Source organism: Cyrtonyx montezumae, unplaced genomic scaffold (genome assembly GCF_038088225.1).
Source record: "Cyrtonyx montezumae isolate F1298 unplaced genomic scaffold, pur_monq_1.0 scaffold_4, whole genome shotgun sequence".
Taxonomy (NCBI): Eukaryota; Metazoa; Chordata; class Aves; order Galliformes; family Odontophoridae; genus Cyrtonyx; species Cyrtonyx montezumae.
The window spans coordinates 27,219,247-27,239,612 of record NW_027072045.1 but is presented as its reverse complement, the minus strand read 5'-3'; the positions used below and the strand labels follow the sequence as shown (position 1 = coordinate 27,239,612).

At 41.6% G+C, this 20,366-nt stretch overlaps 1 protein-coding gene across 1 annotated transcript in view; it reads left to right on the top strand.

The window, feature by feature from the left end:
• NDST2 (N-deacetylase and N-sulfotransferase 2) overlaps positions 1–20,366 on the top strand; it is a 106,142-nt gene that overhangs the window by 9,200 nt on the left and 76,576 nt on the right. The window contains exon 2 of the mRNA XM_065746501.1: positions 15,714–15,786. The gene's annotated coding sequence lies outside the window, so the exon portion shown is untranslated. The remainder of the gene's footprint in view (positions 1–15,713; positions 15,787–20,366) is intronic.

Below are 20,366 nucleotides of genomic sequence, written 5' to 3'. Positions count from 1 at the left end.
ATTTGCAGAATGGTACAAAATTAAATGAAGTCAGTTTCTTCTTAAGAGAATTTCATTTGTAGATAATTAAGCTGTTGAGATTCTGATTTAGTACTAAAGCAAGAAGATTGGTTAGGATTTCTTCTCTCCATTCATCTGCCCGCACCTCTCAATAATAAACAGTTACTTTTTGCATTGCTTGCACTTGTATAGATCTTTAAGGTGCAGCTTAGTGCTGTGCTTTTAAGTCGTGTATTGTGTCCCAAGTGTATATATTGTATATCACTTGTTTTTCAGTTTCACTATGAAATTTAGACAGAAACAGACATTGAGACATGTTTCTATCATATGAGACCTTTATCTTGTTTCTCTGTCTGTAAGATTCACTTCTTGCAATTTTCAGTCTTATCTCTTAAAATCAAGAAATAGCTTTTTTTTTTTTTTCACTGTTAATAATAATAATTAGAGTTGATTCATTTGCATTGATGCCTCTGCTACTTGTAGCAAGATAGCTTTATTTGCAGAGGTATCATGGAGTGCTTAATTTGGTTTGCAGAACCTTTGTAACTGTTTTAATCTTAGACAGAATGCATAAAATCCAAGAGGAAATTCTGGAGAAAAAAAAAATAAAGACACCAACTACTCTTTTGTAAATTTACCCATTAAGGATGTAGATCATGTAGATTTGGATAATGTTATATTCATTTCCTGAAGTAGAACCTTCCCTTAAGTCATGGAAAAACTTCTGCAAGGAAAAAAGCATTTCTTACACATCTTTTGCTCCCGGTTCCTATTGCAGGCAGCTGTCTGATTTATACTCAATGAAAATAACTAATTGTGCCCTTGTAAGGACACCATTAGATTTTCACTTTAAAGGAGTGAATATTTACTTGTTTAGAAACATTTGTATGTGTAATACTGAAAGCCTTTACTGAAGATAACAAGATTTCAGAGATCAAAACACGAATGCCATGAAGCTGTTCCTTCACACAAGTCTGCTTCTCCATGGGTCGTTCGTGTTTAGTGCTATCACATGTTACTAGCTAACAGATTTGGGTGACTCTGTGTCTGTTGTTTTAGATAGCTAATGCTAATTGTTAGGACACTGGTAGTGGTTTTCTGTTCTTCTCTGTTGAGTTATTTAGTGTGACTGCACTTATTCCTTTTTTCCTAAAGTAAGGGAAAGATAGTTTAATGGATGATATGGAATACAAGCTGAAACTTTATAAAAAAAGTTTTTAAAACACTCAAAAAGGAAAAAAAAAGGATTTCACTTCAAGTGTTTTTTTTATATTTTGATCTCATCAGGTTCAGAAGATCATTACCCTTACAGAAGCCTAATAAACTCATACTGATTCTTTTGAAGACATGTTTAATAAACCATTGTTCTAGGTTCCTTCTGTGGCACACTTGTGGTTGGTGACACACTGGAACATGTTGCCCAATGAGACTGTGAATGCCCAATTCCTGGAAGCATTCAAGGCCAGGCTGGATGGGGCTTTGAGCAATCTGGTCTACAAGCAGGGCGGTTGGAACTACCCAACCCAAACCATTCTGTGATCTAGTATCATTAGAGAAGTCCATCCTTTTCCTTTTGGGGCTGTGCGTCTAAAGTGGAACATGTGTGGGAAATGGGAAATTCAGTGGTACGATGATACGTTCTGTTGTTGTGTGTTGTGTAATTGGGTCAGCTCAGTTTGTGTACTCACTGGCTGTATTCATTCATACCTTGAAATGACTTTTATTGAGAATAGCTCACAGGTATTTGAGCTATGGTTGTCGATTAAAATCAAGATTTTTTGGATTTCCAGAATACTGTCCTTAGAATTTTCGAGCTCTGGATTTCTTGGAAACCATGTTTTTTTTGTCTTTTTTTGTCTTTTTTTTCTTTTTTCTTCTAATATATGCTTTGAATGATTCATGTCCTGTTGTTTCCATTGTTTTGTCCTCTGTCTCTTTATAATCGAACGTCTGTCTTTTCTGCTAGTTCTTTCTCACATCTGCATTTTCAGCCAGGTAAAATCTGAGTTTTACTTTATGGTGCTCGTAAGTTTAAATTAATATGTATGAATATTTTACATGGATTAGAAATTGTCTTTAGAGATGTATAATCCAGAGACATTGCTTTTTGTTGCACATGGCATTCAGTGGGATAGCAGTTAGACCTGGGTGGAGATTTCCAAACTTGAGCTTTTTGCCCTGTCACTTTGATAAATGTGTCATTATTCTGGGGCCGAAGTGTTCTGGTTTATATGAAATGAGGGCATCGAGGACCACAACAGCATAACAGTCAGCACTGACCTGTGGGTGTCAGGCACGGCTGCCTTGCCAGTTGCTCTGCTCTTCTGGCTTTTTGCTAGTGTTTTTTTGCTGTTGTGTTAATTTATTGTGTAGTATCACTTTCTATGAGTGTTTGTGGATACAAAATATTTGGCTGAATGAGCTTTCCCTCAAGATCATGAATGAGAGCAGGGGACTATTTGATTCCCACTGTTTCCACATGCCATGTGAGTTATTCTGGGGCTGGGATATGTCTCCATTGTATTAAAATATCTTTCCAGAAATGTTTGCACGGACACTAAATTCTGTCTCTGTTTGTGCTCTGCTGATAAAGTAACAAAATCTATCATATTTGCTAGGTTTTAATTCTGTTTCTTTCCTTGATATGTAACAGGACTGTTCACCTTGTCCTTTCAATATGCTACGTTAGTGAATAGCTGCAGTAAAACGTTCTGTTGCTAAGTAATAGCACTGCTATGGTGTAGTAACTTCAGTTAATTTTCTTGGTAAGCATAAAGATGTTTTTCAGAGCAGACATCTGCTTAAAAAAAAAAAAAGTGAGTTTAGTTCTGGGTTCACAGTTGTTGCAAATGTAGTCCTGTTTGTTCCTAGAGCAGGTGCACTGGGCTGTCGTGTCAGTCCCACCAGCAGCTCTCTTCTGGTTCTCTGCCCTGTAATGCTGTGGCCAGTCAGGACGGTGGCTTTTGTAATATGACAGCTGTGTGCAGACCACCAAACTCGATCAGAACCAAAGTCAGCTTCGTTCTCAGCCAGCCTGAAGCTATTGCTGGATTCCAGCTTCTATTCTTGTGTGACAGACACACATGGCAGGCAGTGCTTTGAATGCTGGCTATACAGTACTGTTTATTCTTCTGTTTGGGAAACTGGGTGAGACCCTGGTTCTGTGTGGGCATGCCTCCCTCCACACTTGGGTACCCCTCTGCAGGGTGCCTTGTGGTGCTAGCTTTATCCTATTTACTGCAGATTCATTTTCAAACCACAGAACTTCTTGATGAGACACATCTATGTTCCCCTCCTGCTGGCTGTAGGAAACTACGCAATGGGACACCATGGTTGATATGACTCTGCTCTTGGAATGCTTTTCGGCATATTTCTGAATATTGGTAACACGGTGGTTAGCATCTTCCCTCTTGCCTAAACTACACTGCTGGAATGGATCAGAGAGACCACTCCTTTTCCTTTGGTGTGGTGTTTGAATCACAACAGGACAAGTGAGTGATATTAGTAGACGGCAGGTCTTTGAAGTACATTGGAATCAACTTCAGAGAGAAAGAAAATCCCTTCCCTGAGCTGCAGATAAACAATAATGCTTTCAAACCTTGAGGAGGATCAAGGTGAAGTTGAGCGAACAGCAAGTGCTGAGGAGATGATCTTGCTTTGTGACAAGTGGCAAAAATACTGTTTTTCCCTTTTGAGCTCCCATAGACAAAGCAAAATAACGTACTCAAAAATTGCTCTATGAAACAGTAAGTTTTTTGTTTTAAATATCCTTATCTTAACTGATATGGGTGACTGTATTTTAAAACAAGAATGGAAGTACTTTGTTGGGATTCTGAAATATCTTCAAAAGCAAGTGAAAATTGCTAAATTCATCTGTGTGGATGCATTTCGCTGTATTTTTTTTTGCCTATTTAGACTTGGAGGAGGCTGTCAACTTCCAACTGCTGTGTGTCACTCCCAGTTTAGTTTGGTTTTGGCTGGGATAGAGAAAATGGAACAGTCTCAATTCTCTTCCTCTTGTTAAACCGCTGAGAAAAGAAGGAAACTGCTTCTAGACCGTACACCTCATGTGAGTTTTGGAAGGTGGATGTGTCCCTGTCTACCTAAGGTAAAGGAGCTCTTGGCAAGATGTATTGGAGAGCAATAGAAAATTGTGGCAGAAGTGGCTAGGACTGTTCCCTCAGCGGTTGCTGCTTGTTTTTAACAAGATTCTGAGTCTTAGAATGTATTTATTCATTTTTTAAATGGCTGATAGATAAAGGCTGAACTTCAGTGGCTGGAGCTGTGTATTAACACGCCGTATGGGTAGCAGCAATGTCACGAGTGGTAAATAAGGACTTCTGTAAGAACTGGAAAGCTGTCTCTCCAAAATTGAAATAGGAGCAATGGAAGCAAAATTGGTAGTTGAAAAAAAACGTGATTTTTAACATAGTTGCTGACACTGTTGGGAGAGTTCAAAACAACTCTGCGGATCACCTTTAACACAGAGCCAACCATATATGTAAGGCTATTAAAAAGTACCACACAACAGTCTGTCCCATATACAATACCAAAGTGAGAACAAACATGGGATTGAGAGATGGTGGGTTTGGGTGGGGGAGGGAGGTTTAAATATGTCCTTTGGGAAAGAATCTGTGTAAAGAATTGAGAAAGAAATAAGATGGCAGCAGCAGCAGCCGCCAGGATTTGCAGAGCTTTTCAGCCCTTTGTTTGGTTATCTTGCATAAGTGCTTTAGCCAGAGACTCTTTCAGTAGCTGCATGGGGCCGGCTTGGAACACAAACGTGCATGAATCCAAATGTAATTTCCCTGTTGTGCACATTCTGGCTGTGACAGCTCAAGTTATGAATGTAAAATAGCAGAAAAAAAGTTCAGAAGGTGGCCGGGCCTGAAATGTTAATAAGAACTGAATTACCCAGAGCTCCTGTAAGCTCAGTAAAGGTTCTGCTTGGATTTTAAGTCTAGCTGCTTCTATGTTTCATTTTGGTGTGCTTTGGAATGGAAGAAATAGCCTGTGTGTCTGTGCCCCTAGGTGACTGAGTGCAATAGAAGTAGCATTCAAGCATTTGCTTCCAGACGAGATGTGAAGCAGGCAGAGAGATGATGTTAATTCTCTGTAGAAGTTGGTAGTCGGTGCTGGCACAGAATGAGCCAGTGCTGGTGCTCCCATCTGTAGAATTGAAGTGCTGCCCAGGGAGCGGCAGTGTCTCTTTCCATTCTGACAGTTCTCTTCTCTGTGGGACACTCACCCCAAGTCTGCCACTCTCCCTAATTCCCAGCATTCAAGATGCATTCGTCTTTCTGTAGAAGAAGGGATTTCCTCCTCCCCATCAGTGTGCCGCACACAGAAGAAGCACCTCGCTCTGACTGCGAGACAGCTTGTCTGGGGGTGTGCAGCAAGGAAAGGACTTTTCCCCCTCCTACATGCAACTTGCACAGCAAGGAGAGGTTACGAAGTTTACAGCTTTCCCTACTTCTTCTGCATCAGTTTTCCCCTGTGTCTGTGCTCTCACTCTCCCTTTCCAAGCTCCTTCCATCCCGTGTTACCATGGAGAATGAAATGCCAGTCCCATTCAAGTTGTCGGCTGAATAGGTTTTGAGGTTGATGGATGGTGAGAATCTCTTATCCCTCCTTCTCCAAACACCGCCCCTGCCTGGTTCTTGACATTTCACTTGCCAGAGACTGGCAGTCCGGGAGAAGGGACTGAAAAGGAGGCTGGCAGTGTCCTGCTGCGATGCTCTTTCAGTTCCTTGGATGAAATCAGCAGCTGTGAGAAGGTCTTAAGGACTTTGGTGCACAGCCTTGTCCTCAAGCTGTGTGAGGCATGAATGCTCACTTGAGTGCGTGCTCCTGCTTCCCCAGAGCTCCCAGGGAAAGAAAATTCAAACACAGCTCTTTCTGCTGCTTGTGGCTCTGTTTTGAGCGGTGACGTGACCTCTGCAACTTGAAAGGGAAAGGTAGGGAAGGAATAGATACAATGCATGCTCTAGCAGAACCTATTTCTCTCATATATATGCATCTTTTAGACTTCATTTTAGTACTGCATCCCATGAGAAGTGGAGTGTCGTGGCTGCTGTCTGACTCGTGTTCTGTCTGTGATGCTGCCGTTAGTGGGGGTCTGAGTTTAGTGTGGTTCTGCAGTCCCCGCATGTACTGGATGCCCACTCACAGCCTTATTACCACAGGGTCAGAACAGCATTCAAAATAGGGTACTTTTAGTAACAAATATGTGGAGTTGTGGATTTAACAGGACCAGGGTTGGGATGTGTTGTTGAGGGTACTGCTGAAGTGCATGAAATGGAGCTGTAAAGCAGTAAGATCAAAATGATAGTGCTGTAAAATTGCACCAAATATATTTCTTTTGTTGCGATTTATAACTTTTAATGCAAGGTGATGATGGCTTACCAAGTTATCTGGAGAATTCCGGTTTCTTGTGAAAGGTTGAAGCTCCTTCTGTGTACTGGAGGAGTAGTTTTGCCTTATGGCCACCTAGCAGAGTCTGGGAGAAGGGACTGCCTGGTGTTATTTGGTTTGTGTTTGGATGTAACTTCTGGAAGTAGTGGTTAGAATTTAAATTCAAACATTTTTCAGACTGTAAGCGTTCTGTGAACATACACTGTTTGGGAGAGGGAAAATATTTCTGTGACCTTTCAACGAAAAGCTGCTCTGTCAGGAGCAAACCAGGGCAGGAATCACTGCAGGTGATCAGGGATGGGATTCCGATGTAGGATTGTACGCACAGAATTGTTCTGGGTGCTCTTGAAAAGCTGTGCTGTACCTGATAGGTTGTTTGAACTCTGTCAGCGCATCTCTTCCAAGTATCACAGTGATAAATATTTCTGTACTGAACTATGAATAGCCTTCTCTATGTTCCTAAACTTGCAAAAGAAATGCATCTTCCCATGGTACCACCAACAGCTTTTGAATCTATCTGAGCTTTGCAAGAGTTCGCTTTCCGTTTGATGCTTTATGTGCTGTTTGTTGTTGGATTGTTGTCTCCCTGCTGGAGCTTTCCTGCAGTGAGGTTGTTTTTCCTGTTGTGTGAGCCACTTCCAAAACACTCATGGGTTAGCAGTTTGGCCACTGGTGTGTTAAAAGGGAATTTTGCCATTGCTGCATCAGAGGCACGTGTGTATGTGAATATATATGAAATAAAGATATGAATATACCATAGTATTCTTCAGTTAATTTATTGTAACGATCATAATATGTTTTTTGTCACAAAGTCGGTAGGGATTCTTGAGCTAGATGAGTGCGTAGTGGTCACTGGATCAGTTTGTAGTCAGTACACAGGTCTTTGGTTTCAGCTTTGAAACTGGTTGGCTGTGCTACTGAAAAAAAAATGAAAGCAGACTTTTAAAAATACACTGTTGAAGCAGCTTCTTTTCACCATCAAATATGTCACCCATGTCAGATGGAGTTGAGAAAGAGTGATACAGAGAAGAAAAGGGGGTGGTCCTTTGGGACACGGAATGATACTGTGGTTTGGGATTAGCTTCCTAATAGGCACTCAGCTTCATATTGCCATTCATAAGGGGTGGGGGAAAGGGTGAGCAGCTGTTTTATTGCGGTGATTTTGAGGGAGCTGAGACGGCATGAGCATCAGGACTGGGGTGTGCGTTTCATTTTATTCTGCTAACTTGTGGGGTTTTTTTAATTTAGATACCGCCTTCTCTATACAAAAAACATACTCCAACCTCTTGTTGAGTTTGTGCGAGTCAAAATCTCCAACCTTTTTCTCTCAGTTTGTGAAGATTGTTACGTTAATAATTTTTGGGATTGTCCAAAATTTTTCTGGATATTTCTGACAGATTTCAGCTTTTGAAAAAAATCTAGTTTTGAACAGGGATGTACTGAGATTCAGTTTGCCCTCTGAAATGCCTTTTTCCTCCCCCCTTCCAAACTGACCTTTTCTTTTTTGTTTATTTTGTTTTCCCTGATGAGAACTGGCTTGACTTTATAGCATCAAAAATAACAGGAAATTTTATTATTAGGATGCTTCTGGTAGCTTCCCTGCTTCATTCCTTCTGACCTTTGGTTATATTATTCTTGGAAAAAAAATGTTTATGTCCCACTCATTTTAGATTCGGAGTTGCAAAATAGCAGTTTTGTAACTTCTCTGTAAATGTTAGTCAAATGTGTTATGGTTTCTAAGATTTTCATGAATTTAGTGTGGTTACTATTAACCACCAACAGAGACATTTTTAGTCATACCTTGAGGTGCCTTCTGGCTTCAGAAATCGGTGCTGAGGCGGTGGCTGGTGCGGTGCAGTGGTCCTTCCTGGCACTTACAGTGCCCAAAGGATGACTCCTGCTGACACCCTGTGTTAGTGTATGGTTGTCTCCATTTTTCCAGAGACAGAATGCCCTAAGTTGTGCAGCTATGGAAATCCTGAAGGTTTTGCACTTTGCCTTAAGTTTGGATTATGGAGGTTAGTGCTCTTACACACTCTTTCTTTAATTCACTTGTTCATAATTCTGCAGTAGCTTGAAACACCTGGGACCCACCCTTTATATTGTATAAGACACAAACATTAAAAGCAAAGCAGCCAGATATTACATGACTTAATGTCAACGTCAGCTATGTATTCAAATCTCAACCGCCTTTCTGAAGCCTCAGAAATAAGTTGGTTTTGAAAATGCAGCAAAGCAAATGGATTCTAAAATGACAGTGTTGTTCCCTTTCATGGGACTCAGTGAATTCCCATCGCTGAATTTGTTGGGGCTTCCACAGCCTCTCTGCAACACAGAGTCACTGCTTCCGAGGAGTTTGTCACAGTGAGGGATATAGGCAGCCCTTTGTGTTCACGTGCCTGGAATCTTTGACTCTAGGAATTACTGTTGCACATAAATGATATTTTTGGACAAACAAAAATGGCAGTATGAGGAACAGCAGCAGATCGTGATGCTGCATCCATCAGCAGGGGAGGCTGAGGCACGTCTTACTGACGTGCCTGCTCTGCCTCACAGGAACGGAATCGTTCCGTATTTCTAATTAAGCCCATCTAACAGATTGCTAGCTAAGTTCTTGTTTAATGTGTTTAAATAACATCTCAATTAATGCTACAGCTAGTTTGAACAGAAATAAAGTAAATTTGTCAAATGTATTATTCTAGCTTCCTTATTATCTGTCAGTATAATGTCTGTGACGATGACTGCCTGAGTGCATAGAGGACTTAGTAATTCTGCAGGAAAATACTGCACTGAGGAATTGTTGCACTAAGCCTAGGAAAATTTGCAGAATGATTTGACTGTTCTTCGATTGTTTATTATTTGTAATCCTTGTTTTCATATTGCATTCCTTTTTCACTGCAGTTGTCCCTTAGTAGAAATGAAGATATTTAATATATTTTTTCTGAATTTTACCAGCATTATCTGGGACTTTGGTCTGTCTCCTCCTTACCTTCTAGTGCTTACCTCTGCCCTAAACGTGCTGTTTTTTCCCTGCAGTCGTTCCCAGCCACGCTTTTGCTGCCATCAGCTTTCCCTCCTCCTCTCCCATCTAGGCAGTAGCCAGAGCTCTGTTGTTCTGTTATCTCGCCCTGAAGCCTTTGGCTGCTCTGTACTTGCAGACAGCTGGAGGGAGGTCCAGCTCCAGACCTCCTCCTGTTTGCTGCATGTTCTACTTCCCCTCATCCTCGGTGAATCAGTGCCTAGCTTTCTGCTTCAGGCTTTCCCAGCCAGCACGACAAGGGTCTGACCTCATTTGCTTCAGTTTCACTCCTGTCCGCTGCTGCTCAGTGCCGAGCCAGCGCAAAGGGATGCGGCTTTGTTCACTGCAGCTGGGAAAAAGCCCTGAGTGGAGCAGGGGTGCCTGGCCACATTGTTGGGAAGACGATTCTTCACTCGTTTATGGACTTAAATACTGTAAAATGACTTTCTAGTTTCCTACCTGCTCTGGTCAAGTGGGTTTTTAAGCCCTGTATTACAGGCTGGTCTGCAGGCAAAGAATGAGCTCTCCACTCACTCACTCTCTTATCTCAAGTGTCATTTACTAGAGTCTCTCTACCTTTTGCCTCCTGTAAAATGTAAACTGAATTACAGGCGTATAATTAAATCAACATATTAAGTGCGTGAGGAATGAGAGGCAGTGGGAAATGAATTTCGATGGCCCAATCCATAGCAGGAATATTAAGATCTATGATGCCAGGTATCTAAGCTATTTTTCTAGTGCATTGAGAGCACTGATTGTGTAATAACAATTTCCAGCTGAGACGAAACGTGTTTCTATGCTAGGTCAGCACAGCAGGAGATCGTTTCCCCTCACCTGGCAGAGCTGCTGCTCTATAAACCATGTGGCTGCTAGTTAAAGGCTCAGGTGTGCAGCAGCAATGTTCCTCTGGGATGGGGAGATTGGAATAATTGGTCAACACTTCGAGGTTTTGTCTGGATTAACATGTCAGTTTCAGGTATTGAAGTGAATCGAGTGCACCCTCAGCAAGTTTGCTGTTGACACCAAGCTGAGCGGTGTGGTTGACATGGTGGAAGGGATGCCATTCAGAGGGACCTTAACAGACTTGAAAGGTGGGCCTGGGTGAACCTAGTGAGGTTCAGCACAGCTAAGCACAAGGTTTTGCGCTCGGGCCAGAGGAATCCCAGGCATTTATACAGACTGGAAGGAGCAGTCCTTGAGAGCAGGGCTGCAGAGAAGGACCTGGGGGTCCTGATGGATGAAAAACTTAACATGAGCTATCAGGGTGCTCTTGCGGTTTGGAAAGCAAATGGTACCTTGTGCTACATCAGAAGAGGGATGGCCAGCAGGGACAGGGAGGTGATTGTCCCTCTCTACTCTGCTCTTGTGAGGCCCCATCTGGAGTTCAGTACAAGAAAGATGGGGAGTTGTTGGAGAGGGTCCAGAGGAGAGCCACAAAGATGATCAGAGGGCTGGAGTACCTCCCCTATGAAGACAGGCTGAGGGAGCTGGGCTTGTTCAGCCTGGGGAAAAGAAGGCTGCGGGGTAACCTGATTGCAGCTTTTTAGTACCTAAAGAGAACCTATAAATAGGGAGTCAACTCTTTGAAAGGGTAGATAACAGCGGGACAAGGGGAAATGGATTTAAGTTGAGGGAGGGAAGATTTAGGTTGGATGTTAGGGGGAAGTTCTTTACTATGAGAGTAGTGAGGTGCTGGAACAGGCTTCCCAGAGAGGTTGTGGATGCCCCATCCCTGGAGGTGTTCAAGGCCAGATTGGATGGGGCCCTGAGCAACCTGGTCTAGTATTAACTGGGGAGGCTGGTGGCCCTGTCTGTGACAGGAGGGTTGTAGATTCATGATCCCTGAGGTCCCTTCCAACCTGGGCCATTCTGTGATTCAGGTACTCTTGTATGTAATCCTTGTCTCAGTCACACTGTTTCATACTTTATGTTTAAAATCACTTCGGTCAGTGTCGGGGATCTATTTTCTGCCCGAGTTTTTGTGGCTAAACATTATGCACATAGTATTGGTATTTGCATTTTGTATGGATGCAGAACATTGGATTCTCAGAGATGAGAAATTTTATTTTGTTCTTTTTGCATTATACGTAACAACTGAAGTTGCTGTCATCTTGCCATCACCCAAATTTGGATCACAAAATGAAAATGAAAAACTGTGGAACAAAATATAACATGGGAAGCATGATGAGAAGTAGATTAATCTCTTTCATGTAAATACTGTTTCCTCTAACCCTGGATTTCTGAGTAGATTTTTGATGCCAGTTTACCATGAATACGTGGAACGGCAGGCTAACGAGGGATGGAGTCAAATTAGGGTAGAGCATGAGAGTGGCCCCTTGTCATCAGATGGGTTGTGTAGTTTGTGCCTCTAAACCAGCTGCTTGCTGTTTCAGATTTGTCACCCATGAAATCCTCTTTTTCAGTCTTGATCCAGAGCGGTGGTCTGCCCAGTCTGTTATTGTTTGTTGATGGTGTATTGTTATTCCCTAGTTGGGATGCTGCGTTTTTGCTGTTACTGAGAGTGAAAGGATAAAAGTGGGAGGAGGGATAACTGAAAGGGGTATTTCCTTCTATTTTAAGTAAAACTTAGCATTTTTCTCAGCACTGGAACATTGCAGAAGAAACAGGAGAACACAAAACTGATAAAATGCATGTGAGTGACCAGAATTTTCCCCCAAAAGCAAGTAGTCTGGAGAGACCATGGTCTGATGGTCGAGGACATTCTCTAGGTAGCCTGCATATCTCCTGCCTTCCTTTCTTGTCTGTACAGTAAGATGCTATTTTGTGAAAGGTGATCTCAGACAACGCTTCTGGAAAGGTCAGTGTTGCTCTTGTCTCCCACAGTTCTGGCATTTCTGTCTTGCTTTGGTTCTTGAAATTAGGCAGCTGTAAGGTGCATTCGATCAGCTCATAAATCTGACCGACTGATAATCATTTTTTGGTGGATTAGTTATTTGGATCAGCATGCTGTGAAAAGCTGGGGATGTGGGCCAACCTTTTATGCTGGTAGCCGCCATCACTGACTTAGGCTCCTTGTGAAACTGTACCTTGCAGATGTTAAGTCTTCTCTGGAGTACTCTCTGGGATACCTGACTGAGCACTGAGCAGTACTATCTTACAGATACATACAGAACAAGCTGCAGTTCTCCTATAAGCAGTATCTTGGTTTGGCCTAGTAACTGTGTACATATATGTGAGTTGTGACGTCCTCTTGCACTGGGGTTTTCAGACTTAGTTGGGCTGGGTTTCATCTTCAGGAATAACACCAGCCAAGCTAACATGGGCTTTTTTCTGTCCTCTCTATTTCCTTCTTTAGTATGTGCTCTCCCTTGACCCTAACACCACAGGACCTGTTTGTTATTATTGCAGAGCTCCTTCCTGGAGCCTTATGTTTCCATCTATGCTTTATATATCAGATTATCACAAATGCTAACACTACGCTCCAGTATGTCATTCTGCCATGTATGTCATAGTGCCATGCCTCCATTCTTGAGCAGCACAAGTTGGCCATCCACAGGGCAGCACCATGTCAGTGATCTCAGGCAAGAGGCATTAGTTGGTTTGGCAGAGGTGCTCGCTCCACTCTCAGATAAGAACCAGTGGGATGCCATCAGGACAATACTGACTTGTTGCACTAACTTGAAAATTGGTTTTGAGAGTCTCTGCTTTGGCATTTGTCTTCAGGAAGAGTATGGCTCTTCTATGAGCTTCACCAAAATTGCTCTTTCTTGGCTTATGGGGAAGAGATTTATCCAGTAAAGAAGGTAGCTTCCAGTCCCATCTTCCCATTTCCATATTTTATCTAACAGTTATTTCAGGTTTTTAGAGTACATTAGTTTGTTACTCTGGATCACGGATATAAATAGATGCTGGTAGCAGGAGTCCTTATCAGCTGTGAGCAGCTGTACTTGCCTTTTTATTTTAAATCTAGGCACTGAAAGTGCAGATGAACAACAAAACCTCGTTTTCTGATAGGTAAAACCTTTAAATTCCTTGGAATTAGTTGGAAACTGTTCCCTCTGTGCTAAATGTGAACTAGCAGTGCCTTCTAGGGGAAGGCTATGACCTAATTATTGGAGCTCTGAGCTCAGGGTGGTAAGTATTGAGGTCTCTAATGCTCTGGTTTTGAAATGCTGTGTATGTATGGGCAGTTGTGCTTAACTAAGTATATTATTGCTGGCCTATGCTGGGGAGCCTGGAGAATCAGGTCTAATTTCCTGGAGACTGTCATCTGTGTGCTCTTCACAGAAGTGGCACTTAGGGAATCCCTTAGGTTACCTTAGGTTAGTGAAGAGGAATACACACAGGCAGAACTTGAGAGAAAAGGATTTCAAACAGTGCATGAGGAACGTTATGCATTGCATTTGTAAGCATGATAAGTGAATTTTTGATCTATGAATAACTGTGGGCAATACAATTGGCCTTTCTACCATTTGATTTTTACAGCTAAGGCTTTATTTTCCCTGGGTAGATTTTTCAGGTTGCAAGTCATCCATACAGAAATTTCAGGCTCAGACCTGGAAGCAGTGCATCTGTTCTTGCATTGCTCAGACCCCAGGCCATTAACTGACCTGCTGAAACTCTGCCAGCTTTATTCACAACTACAGCTGATGTCTTCGCATTGTGCAGTGTATGGGCTGTGACAAAGCAGCTTTGGCAAAGCAGGGTTTGGAGGAGCTGGATGCACGGGAGCCAGCTGGAGTCCACAGCTTGCAGGGCTGGGCTGCAGCTCTGGCTCTGCAAGACTCAGAGCAGCAGAGCCGGTGGTTGCAGCAGTTCCAGGAGGGATAACTGGTGAAAGAGTAACAGGTTACATGTCTGTGACCCTTTCTGCTTTGAGAGGTTTGTTAGCTGGGTTTTCATATGGGGCTCTGTACCCCAGGTGATTGATCTCTCAGACCCTGAGCTCTGAAAAGTGCAGTGCACAGGTACCAGGCTGTAGGCCCTATGTAACTGGCACTTTGAGCTTTTTCATTACCTGGGTACTGCCATCCCCTATTATTCTGTGTAGTGGAGCACTGACTTCGTTGGTTAATGTTTGTTTGAAGGTTGTATCAAGTGGTGTTCGACCAAATTAAGAATAAAGTGTGTAGTTCAGATGTTTTCTCGTGGGATGTTCAGTGCTCAGAATATTTATTGCAAAGATTGAGAGGACAGATCATCCTGGATCTGGCTCTGCTGCAGAATTCTACCCTTGAATAATAATAATTAAAAAAATAACTTTTTTCTTACTTTTCTTTATAAAGTTTACCTCTATAGTAAGAAGAGAGGTGCATTTTTATTTTCTCTTTTCAGGATCATCTACAGGCTAACATCGTTTGCATGTGCAAAAAAATTGCATAACACATGTATTTTGTGAGAAATAAAGCAATGTCAGGTTTTCCCACCGTACAGGTTATGCTAAGCTTTTGTTGGCAAATTGTAGGAAGATGTCCAAAGGGAGATGTGTATGAAGATTGTATTTACTGTAACATAACCTCCCCAGGAAGCAGTGCAGACATTTTCTTGTGTTTGCTGCTAATGGGTAGAAAAATATTGTTCTATCATTGGGCAGTAGTAGCTGACAGAGAAGAAATTAACTCTGCTTGATGTCTGTAAAATCTGTTGCCTTCTTACACTGAAGTTTTTGTTTCCTGCATTTGGTTTTAAAAAATCTGTTACACCAGGTTTTTAAATGCATCCCATTGGGCAAGGCATCTTCTGGTCACCTTGGAGAGCACCTTGCTGCTCACTGCTGTTCTGCTTTCACTTGGAAACACAGGGTTGTCTCAGTCCTCAGCTCAGGCATTCTGTATAACAGGACAGTGTGGTGCCCCAGGCTGAGCAGCAGCACATGGCAGAGGGTCCTTTCCCTTCTGGAGCTTGTGGACAGAGGCTAGTCAAAGTAACAGTCAATAACCCTTAGCAACACAGAATGAGGAAGGCAAACATACAAATCTGACTGAAAAAATAAATAGGATATTTTGCCTAATTTACAGTTCTTCTTCAATCTTTATGTTTGCAGCCCCTGATAATTTCTGGTCAATTAAGTTATTCCTGTGGCCCAAAGAGTCACAAATGCTTCTTTTGCATCCCTCAGGGTTCTAGCAAGCATGCAAAAGAGGATTAAAGTCAAAGCACTAGAATCAGAACTGCTTCACTGTAATTTCCTGAATTGGAAACTGCAATAATGCAGATACCAAAATGGATCAGACACTCTGACCAGGGAATGTTCAGAAGGTGTTGCTGCCATATACTGTCAGGTACACATATTTATGTAACATTTTTTCTCTCTCCTCAGGTTGATGGTGTTTTCACTCAGTCTACATCTGGTATAACACAGCTCTTCTCATACTGAACGTACGCTTATTAAGGTAAGGAAGAATAGATATCAAAGATAATTTTGGTCTGAGTAGCGTGGTAGACAGTGGGATGGAATTCCTCTGTTGTGAGTCTTTTGTTCAGTATGTTGGTAAAAGTCATAAGAATCCTTTTCTGTGACTTAGAACGTTAATCTGTTTCTCCATTATTATGGTTTAATGCCTTATGCTTTCTTGATTGCTATTTATGGAATGCTATAAAATGCAAGTAATCAACAGAAGCTGAGTAATGACTCTCCAGGTTTTCAGGCCTGTGTTATCTGTGAGGTGATTTCTTGGTACTGTCACTGTATCATAAACCTTAGAATCTGTGCTGTGTGTCTGTAGTGCTATATGGTAGTACTGTAGTACTAAGGACATCAGCATTTACTTCCATTTACAGATGGAAAGACTGCAGTAACAGAGAAAATTTAAGTCAACTTGTCTAGCTCTTGGGCAAGGTAGCATCTGTAACAACCTCATGTGTGGTGTAGCTGTTAGTTTATTAGGCCTAAGGTTGTGTTAGATTTTATCCTTTTTAGCCTTTCTGTTTGGTACAGTATGCTGTGGGGTTTTTTGTACACAGTTATTCAAGGAGTAAGATACAAAAATGAAGCAGTAAGCTTCTCTAGAGTGGACCAGTAGTTATTTTTGGCAGTAGCTTGCTGTGCTTTCAAAAGAAAAAGTGTTTATTGAATGTTTCAAGTGATTTTAACCTCCAAACTTTTGTGGGATGTCTGAGTATGAGATAGGAAACTGTTACAAGTTTCTTCCCAATTGTTGAATTGATATTTTTGCTCTTCCCAAGCATAAGTGCATCATGTACTTAACCGGGCCTTTCTTAAATTACAGAGCAGTAGATCTGTAATGCTGGATGAAGTCCTGCTCTATTCAGGGCATGTGGGAATGATTCTGAGGCTGATGTGAAACAAAACACTAAGTCATGCACATCACTGAAAGATTGAATTTTGATAGGAAGATTTGCAACATAATACCAAAATAGAAAAACTTCCTGCATTTTTGTGTCTTCGTTCTCCAGATGTCTTAATTCTTTCCTTCCTAATCGGACTCCTCTGTTCTTCTGTTTCCCCTCTGTAATCTAGATAGCTTAGAGGAGATGAAGACAGCTAAAACAAAAAGTCTTAGCACAGCGTAAGAGTTAAAGCATTCTTCATGGTTGCTGGAATCAGCTCCTGGAGTGTAATGTCAGAGCAATCAATTTAATTTCTCGTCATCTGGGAACACTGGTATTAAGAGATTATGACCTGTTGTCTTCCAAGTGTTCCCTCAGACATGCATCCCTGATAGCTTCTTATCAGCTGCTGTGATGGACCTTGTCTGGTACCATAAAGCATACATCTTCCAGGCCTTTGGGATGTGCCCATTTCTGTGTACCTCTCCAGTTAATCAATTTGCTTTGAAACGGGAAATTTAGAAATGAGTGATCACACTTTGGGGTTGGCTTTATGTGCAGCAATTTGTGTTTGATGTGTCTACCAGTTTCTGGATTGGAGTTAGTCACCACTGAACGTGGTGTTCCATCACTTGGGACAGACATTGCAGAGCTGACCGTGATTCAGCTAGGGTGGTTTTTAGCAGCACAGGGTTATCTACGTTAAATTTCAAACTTTGATGTTAAACCCGATGTTGCTTTTCGGCAAGGATAGACTCTTTAATCTTCCCGTTACCATACTGTAGAAGAGTTGCAGGGACAGTAACATCTGTGCTTACTGTATAAGGCTGGCTACTGTTTCAGGAGGTGATTCGTGTCTTTATCTGGTGTCTCTTAACAGAGCAGGGTGCAACCTCTGCGTGTTTCTGCAGGTTTTACAGGATAGCAGTAACTACTGGCATTGAAACATGTGATTTTGTTCTCCATCACTTTCCTTTGACTTGTGAATTCTTCTGACCTGCAGAGCGCTGTAGCCAGGAGTTGGATTTGTTGATCCTTGTGGGCCCCTTTCATCTCAGGGTGTTCTGTGATTCCTTGTAGGTTACAAGTGAGAGGAAGTCAGTGGTCAGCCAAGCTTGGTAGGTGGGCATAGATGGACTGAAGAGGTTGAATTGTGGCTTTAGTGAAGTGGCTAAGGAATGGATACTCTGCTTCTGATAGTATCTCGGTGATCCTCTGGCCTCAACCTTCCCACAGAATTACCATGTTGAGAGGAAGGGGATGTGATTTCTCTTTACTACCTCCCTCTTTGTTTCTGTACCCGTTCCTTTCTTTTTCTCTATAGTTTTTCTTTAAAGAAGTAACATAAAACCTCCTTTGAAATTTTCATATTTTTAATAAAATGAAAGGGAGGTGCATAGGAGCCTCATTCATCACCTTTTGTCACCGGACTTGATTTGACATCTGAGACTACAGGAAAACTTTGGCAAGTTCAATGATTCCCATGTGGGGGTAATAAGAGAGAAAAAAGCTGTCAGTTGAAAACAGCAGGAGCTGCATTAGCAAATATAAATTAAACAGATGGCTAAGATACTACAGCTGTCGCATAGAAGCTCCAGGAAGATCTTTAGCTTAGAACTGCAGGAGGCTATTTTGAAAGGAAAAATGAAAACAACAACAAAGCGAACTTTAGCATGACGAAAGAGATAATAGAGGCATTCAGATGACTATATGAGACTGATTTTTTTCTTCACCTCTTCTCATCTTATGACTATAAAATTAATTCAGGATCAGCTTTTATAAGGTCACATTGCAGATTTCCATGCAGTGGGTTTGTTTACCAGTTTGGAGATGTGTTTTAGTAGTCCTGTGTGAGATACTGGCCCTGACGTGTATCCCAGGATATATATGACAGGAAAAATGTGATACACACCATACCATTTTGGTCTTCAACTACTTGTTTTACAGCTTTTTCAAGAAAAAAATCTTAATAAATACATTTTTTAAAACAAAATGTTTTGGGAAATGAGATGTTGTAAGCACTGATATTTTGCTAAAGGTGGAACTTGCATTTAAAATGTTCTGCATGTTTCATCTTAAGATAACATTTTTTCTGATGAACTTTCAGCTATGAAGTAACTGCTACCTTCTTTTGCAAAAGAAGTTATAGACCAGCATATGAGTATGCTGTCCTCGTGTTTAACAGATTAGGGCAAATGGAATTTCAGTGCTTTTTTTAGAGGCCAAAAGGCAAGTAGTTTCAGAAATATTGCATGTGTATTTTCCTCATTTAGGAGTGCTGATTTGTCTTAGATGCTTTGTATGTAAGCAGAGACTGATCTGCTGCCTTCCCTTCATAGATAGGTAAAGAAGTGAACTGTAAAATATATGCAGCTGCATTTTGAAGCCCCTGTTTTACAATCAAAGAAGTAGTGCACACAGATGAATATGTAGACATGCTGATCGATCGCCTATTCAGTTCTGCTTGTTCTGTTTGTTTTTTACTGGAAAAAAAAGTAAAAAAAGTGTGTGTTTATGGTTGTCTTTTAAAGCACTACTTAATGTGCAAGAAATTCTGGATTTTGGCTTGTACTGCAGCCTTTTGTGCAAAATGAGACATCTTCAGTTGTGTGGTTTTTTGGTTTTTTTTTTTCCAAATCATGCTGTTTATTTACCTTAAAAATCCTACTTGCTGGTAGCTCCAGGTCTGTATTTCATCTACAGTGAACTGGGTTCCTCTTGTTAACTCTGCATTTATCTTGTGATGACAGCTTCATACTTCAGTGTAGAACAGAACAGTTAACTTGATATTATCAGCAGTAATTTCTACTCTGGAAATTTCAATTCTACCCCTACAGAAACTTTGGAGTGGTTGTAAAACTTAAGAAAAGTAAGAGCAAAAAGGGAATACACTGTGAGCGTGTTCCCTTTCCAACATGCAAAATTGGAAGAAACAATTGGCCTTGAAGTGTACTTGAACTTGAGAATGCTAAATGTGGGATATCTGTCGGTGGTGGTGGGACATTTCTGAGTAGGTGACCTTCCACTGGGAAGGCTTTAGCCTTCACATATTTGCTGCTAGTCTTTTTCTTCAGTGTTCTAGCTACGCTTCCTTGATGTACTCAGCAAGGGAGCAGTTTTGTGTAGTCAGGACATGGTTCATACAGAAACATTACGCATTCAACTGCAAATTCTCTGTCAGCTCTTTTCCTGGGAAAAAACCAAGGAATCGGTCAGTGTGATCAGAGGCCAAAGCAGGGGCAGGAAGACAGGAAGAGAGGGAGGGAGCTGAAACAGAATTAACTGGAACAAGAAGAAACAGTGGGGCAGGACAGCCTTCTTTTTAAAGGTGGATAACCTTAAATTTTTCTGCTGAGTATTCCAAAGACAAGAATGAGCTTCTTCAGCTGGAAGTGTAGTTACTGTGCAGTGCTTTCTTCTGTGTTTGATCTTCATGTAAACCTTTCAGCATTATCGGAGGGTGGAAGGGTAACAGGGATGCCATGCTGTAGATAGAGCAAATGGAGTGTACACTGACCTATAGCACAGAGCTAGTGGGGTGAATGTTTTTATAGTTTCTGAAAGTGGACCGTCAGATAAATTTTCACATCGTGTATAGCGTTAATATCTAACTCACAGTTGATTAGGAGCAGCTGCTTACGTGCAAAGTGTATGCTAGTGGGAAAAGGAAAAACAATCCTGT